The sequence below is a fragment of the Physeter macrocephalus genome, chromosome 8 (genome assembly GCF_002837175.3).
Source record: "Physeter macrocephalus isolate SW-GA chromosome 8, ASM283717v5, whole genome shotgun sequence".
In the NCBI taxonomy this organism is placed as follows: Eukaryota; Metazoa; Chordata; class Mammalia; order Artiodactyla; family Physeteridae; genus Physeter; species Physeter macrocephalus.
The window spans coordinates 58,554,010-58,558,609 of NC_041221.1; the positions used below are offsets into that span (position 1 = coordinate 58,554,010).

Consider the following 4,600-nt stretch of genomic DNA (forward strand, 5'->3'; position numbering starts at 1 on the left):
GCAGAGCACAGGCTCCGGACGCGCAGGCTCAGCGGCCACGGCTCACGGGCCTAGCTGCTCCGCGGCATGTGGGATCTTCCCAGATCGGGGTACGAACCCGTGTTCCCTGCATCTGCAGGCGGACTCTTAACCACTGCGCCACCAGGGAAGCCCCTAATTGAATTTACTTTAAAATTTTAAGTTTTTGCTACAAACAGAATCACAAGCTATTCAACTTTAAATTTTGCAGTTTTTAAGTAGCCAGAAAATAATTTCATAGTGATGAATTTCTGAACTTAGTGTCCAGATCATCTTTTTCTTCCTTATTGGTAGTCATAAAAACATTTTGTGTTTTTGACAGTCTCAAAAAACATTTGTTTTGATTTGGGCCATTTGGTGGAGAGTGTTCCCAAAGAGGGGCTTGTCATATTCAGAAGGCTTACTTATTATTATTAACGTAATAGTGGATAAGGCTTTTATACCTATCCTCTCAGAAGTCTCGGCACTGGAATCTAAAATAGACCCTTTAGGCCTGAGGAGGCTCCTTAATTTAAACAAGACACAGAAGCCTCCGCGGTGTGAGTAGGTGAGATCTCCAGGCCTGAGCGCAAGGGTCCCCGCTCCTTTCTGAATGTCCACCTGGCCCTGGGGGTTCTAACATTTCCATTCTATCCGCCACTTCCCTGCGGGCCTGGAAGACATGCTGTCCCCCATCGAGCCAGCCCAGCAAGGACAAAAATTGGCCCTTTGGTTTCCCTCTTGTTCTTTAAGAGACTTCATTTTGAAAATGCTGGCATCTGTTCAATGTGAAAAGGGAAAATTTAAGAAAATAAATACAGATGATAAAAACAACAGAAAAGCTTCCAAGTTTCTAAAGCACCTGCTTCGGTTCCCAAGCCTCCCTGTAAAATCAGTGCTCTGGTCTTCTGCCCCCGACGTGGAGGGCTTTTCCTGGTATTCTCTTTTCGTGCTGCTTGCCTTGTTTTATGTTATTGAAATGACCTCATCACACCGGTCTCAGAAGACCATCAACTGCAGCACCTATTTCAGGAATGGAGAATATCCGCTATCGATTGATGCGGCTGGCATACGCGGTGGGATGCTGTGGTGCTCAGCCCGGATCCCCTCTCAGGAGGAGGCGCTGCTGAGAGCGCTGGAGGCTGAGGCCCTGGGAGGGTGAGTCCCTCAGGGAGTTCCCCTGTGCCGGTGCCAGCCGCCGTGCCCGAGGCCGCGCCCCTTCCCTGGATGTAGGGTTCAGGCCCCTTGCCTCTTTGGGGGCAACCTCAGCTCCAGGGCTCCTCAGGGATCCCCCGAGGCCTCTGCCCCCAGGGCATCAGAGTTCCGTTTCTCCCCTTGCCCTGTCCTCTTTCCTTACCTGTAGAGGGGTTTCTAAGAGCTCTCCGCAGAAAGCCGCCAGCGGACCCCGACCAACCCATCTATGGCAGACAGGGCTGACTTCATGGGTGTAAGATCACAGCCTTGGGCTCGGAAGGGCCTCGCCCGGGGTTTAATGCTCTGCTGTCGTCATCTTAGTAAGTTTGGAACGCTGGGCCCCGCATTTTCATTCTGCACTGGGTCTGGCAAATTATGCAGCCTGTCCCAATGACAGCGCTCAAGGGAAAATCTACCTGAAGCGTCATGCTGAGAGGAAATCTGCAGTGTCCCTGGGCTCCGTGGGAGGGACCGCTGTTGTGGATGCACTGTGTCACCCTGGAGGTCGGGAGAGGCAGGGGTTGTGCCGGCAGGAACTGCTTTCTATCCCTGATTCAGGAGCAAATGCTGGCTTAAGAGAGAGCCTTAGCTGGGTGTTTCAATCCTTCTTGGACCTCTCACTTAGTTCTCTTCTCGGTCTAAGGGAAGCCTGTTTTTAGACTTTCTAGGTCTTGGAGCTTTTGCTGATGGTCCAGTCTGGGGCATGCTCTGCTCCCAGCCCTTTTTCACCAGCCTGCACACTCACACGTGGGCCTGCACTAGGATGTGGGTTTCTGAGTCTACCCGTTTCAACTTCACACTTTCACACTATAACAGTACCTCGCCTGTTAAAGAATGGGGCACGTGACATTTTGATGAGGTCTTCTTGGTGCGGCCCTTTTGACTCTGGGACATTTTGGCCTGGGGAAAAAAATCAAATAATTAAACTTTCAGGGAAAAAATTCTGAGTAATGTGCACGACAGAAAGATCAACTCATGTCTCATTTTCTCTCCTAGTAGCACTTTGACAAAACTACCAAATAAACATGTGCATCGTTCATACCTCAAACCCCGCACCTTTCCCCACCTCTACTCTGCGGCTCATCCCAAACCTGCCTCTGTTCCCAATCACAATCCCTGTTCTTAGGGTTATGGAAAAAATAAAGACAGAAAAGACAAAACAACAGTTTATTATTACTAAGTGAAGTGTCCATCTAAACAGTGCACTAAACAGACAATTTTAAATTGACCAAAATGAGGGCATATGTATGTATCTCACTTGAGAGAATACCCGACACATGTAATAAACATGTGTAATGTATTTGTATTTGTTATATATAACGTGTAATATATTTACGTATATTAACTCACTTAATCCTCACAACATACCGAGGCCCAAAGAGGTTAAACAGTTTGCCCAATATTACTCTGCAATGCAAGTGGGTGGGGGCTATGCTTCAGACCCAGCCAGACTGTGTTTCTAACCACTGTGTCAACTGCACATGTGTCCTCAAATCAGATGGTGAGGACGTCACCAAATGCATTATTTTTTACCTTAAATATAGAGTTTAAGATGGATTAATGAAAGGCAATGTCCAAATATACAACTTGATTAAATCTACTCACTGATAGATGCAAGTGGAATTCATTGTGGAGCAGCTGACATGGGGCAATTAATAAATGAACTTTATTTGTCCAATCTGAAAAACACCAAGAATATGAGCAGAACATCTGTGGAGAAGAAACGCCATAGAGAGTGCTTAAATGTACGAGGACTGAGAGAAGAAATCTGAGACTTTTGAGCCTGGAAATGGAATACAAAGGCAGAACTATCAGAGAGGAATCTCTTCATAATTTTCTTATGAATTCATCATGAATAAAATGTTTGATATCAGAATTTGTAACCGAGCGGGACCCTATGGTGCCTTCCCACAACTGACCTCCCCCCAGGCCCTCCTCCGCCTGCCTTTTGTCTGTAGAAAAACTTTAGTCAAAGAATATATTTAAACAGAGAAGTGAGAAAATGCAGAAAGAAAGGAAAACAGTCAGAATACAAAATAATAATAGTTTAGCCATTAAACAAAGTCAAGGACCTTTCATTCCTCCTCGAGGGCTATAGAGAATATTCTGAGTCATGTCCTTTGAGCTGTCTGATAGATACTGGACCTCACCCTCTGCCCCCACCAGGTGGAAGAAGTTAACTGTATGCTGCCCACAAGCATGTAGACCCCAGACTGGTTGGAACCAGAAGGTTGATGATGCTGACTCCCGATTACCTCACCACCAACCAATCAGAAGAGTGTCCACGAGCTGACCACACATTCCACAACCTCCCTCCCTCACCCTGTCTTTAAAAGTCTCTCCCTGAAAGCCTTCAGGGAGTTTGGGTCTTTTAAACACTAGCTGCCTGGACTCCTTGCCTGGCGCTCTGCAATAAACACTGCCCTTTCCTTCACCACAACCTGGGGTCAGTAGATTGGCTTTACTGCACGCGGGCAAGCAGACCCAAGTTTGGTTTGGTAAGAAACCCACTTTAATCAAATGGCCCTGTGGTTCAGAAGAGTGGGTTTTCGGATAATTTACTGAAAGAAGTCTCCTAATACATTTAGATTTTTCTGGTTGACACCAGCAATGAGGAACGAGTGGGGTAGGGGGAGGTGGCCTAGGTTCAGGGATAGGGAATGGAGGAAGGGGAGATGAAAACTATCGTACAAACAGCACATACTAGGCCCCAGGTTTCAACAAAAATGACAAATGAGGACATATGCAGGGGTAGAGTGAGGGTCAGGATAGGACAGTTGACATTACCTGGTAATCTTTTTAAAAAAGTAAAGATTTCCTTTTAGGAGGAAATCTGTATCTACAAGACTGGCTCATGGGGAACAATTATCGATCAGTGGCTGGCATTGACAGCTAATATTTATTACACATTTACTGATGTTGTAGAGAGATGTATTACTTCATTTCGGCCTCATAACAATCTTGCAGGGTAGGTATTTTTATTGCCCACCTGTATAGATCAGGAAAACAGGAGCATAGAGTCAGCAACTTGCCTAAGGTCATCTGGGAAGACTGGCAGAAGCTGGGATTTGAACCCCGGTCACATCCCTCTAGGGACTGACTTCATAATCGTGAGAGTCCCTTGAAGGCCAGGAGTGGGGACTCCCTCCTCCCCCCAGACCAGCTGCCAGAGCAGTAAATCTGTCCAGACATAACGTCTGTTTTTAAAATATCTTTTTACCTTTTATTATTATTTTTTTTTATTTTTAAAATTTATTTATTTATGGCTGTGTTGGGTCTTCGTTTCTATGCGAGGGCTTTCTCTAGTTGCAGCAAGCGGGGGCCACTCTTCATCGCGGTGCACGGGCCTCTCACTATCGCGGCCTCTCTTGCTGTGGAGCACAGGCTCCAGACGCGCAGGCTCAGCAAT

At 46.5% G+C, this 4,600-nt stretch overlaps 1 protein-coding gene across 1 annotated transcript in view; it reads left to right on the forward strand.

Annotated features, from left to right (window-relative positions):
- The window catches only part of SNX18 (sorting nexin 18), a 101,322-nt gene extending 97,709 nt beyond the window's left edge, over positions 1 to 3,613 (forward strand). Inside the window, exon 3 of the transcript XR_003680908.2 lies at positions 2,803 to 3,613. The gene's annotated coding sequence lies outside the window, so the exon portion shown is untranslated. The remainder of the gene's footprint in view (positions 1 to 2,802) is intronic.
- The last annotated feature ends 987 nt before the right edge of the window (positions 3,614 to 4,600 follow it).